The sequence below is a fragment of the Chaetura pelagica genome, unplaced genomic scaffold (assembly GCF_000747805.2).
Source record: "Chaetura pelagica isolate M959 unplaced genomic scaffold, ChaPel_1.0 scaffold147, whole genome shotgun sequence".
NCBI classification, from domain to species: domain Eukaryota; kingdom Metazoa; phylum Chordata; class Aves; order Apodiformes; family Apodidae; genus Chaetura; species Chaetura pelagica.
The window spans coordinates 4,862,245-4,863,286 of record NW_009954194.1 but is presented as its reverse complement, the minus strand read 5'-3'; positions in this window follow the sequence as shown (position 1 = coordinate 4,863,286).

Here is a 1,042-nt window from a genome sequence, read left to right as displayed (position 1 = left end):
ACAGTGGCCTATTACTATCCCTTGCCATAGGCTGCTGCCCCCAAAACTTTGCCAGCAGAAGAAACAAGCAAACGCTTCTCCTTTCCTTCACTGCAAAGCTGGCTGTTTCAGCTGTTTTTCATAGAATCATAGAATCATAGAATCTTAGGGGCTGGAAGGGACCTCGAGAGATCATCTAGTCCAACCCCCCTGCCAGAGCAGGGTCACCTAGACTACATCACACAGGAACTCATCCAGGTGGGTTTTGAATGTCTCCAGTGAAGGAGACTCCACAACCTCCCTGGGCAGTCTGTTCCAGTGCTCTGTCACTCTCACAGTAAAAAAATTTTTTCGGATATTCACCTTGAACTTCCTATGCTCCAATTTACACCCATTACCCCTTGTCCTATCACTGGTCATCACCGAGAAAAGCCTAACTCCGTCCCCCTGACACTCACCCTTTACATATTTGTAAACATTGATGAGGTCTCCCCTCAGTCTCCTTTTCTCCAAGCTAAAGAGACCCAGCTCCCTCAGCCTTTCCTCATAAGGGAGATGTTGCACTCCCTTAATCATCTTCCTTAGGCAATAGCAGTACATTCTTCTTGTCTATGGTACATCTCCCCTGAGAATAAACACAGCATTTTGCCTACAAGGTTGCCGACTTTTATAAATACTTCATTAAGGAAAGGTTCCTAAATTAAATGTAGTGATTAAAATTTCTGTGGAGGAGAGCCCGTACAACATTTTAAACAGCAACAAAGCTATGAAAGCAATTTCACATTAGAACTAAAGTTAAGTGAAAGAAATAATAAGCTGAGTAAGCTGTACCCTTCTCTGTAATGTCTGGATTGTTTTCAAGTGAACTCTTCATGACAGCATTTGACATAATTAGGAAGTTCCACATTTGAATTCAATATTCAGGCCTTGAAAGAAAATATCAAAAGGTGTCTATCTATTTATTTTATATAATTGCTAGAATTTAAATGAAAGTGGTAGAATACCAATTTAGATCCCAGCTTGGTTACTGTAGAAGTGCTGAGAGACTCCGCTGCCATTTTAC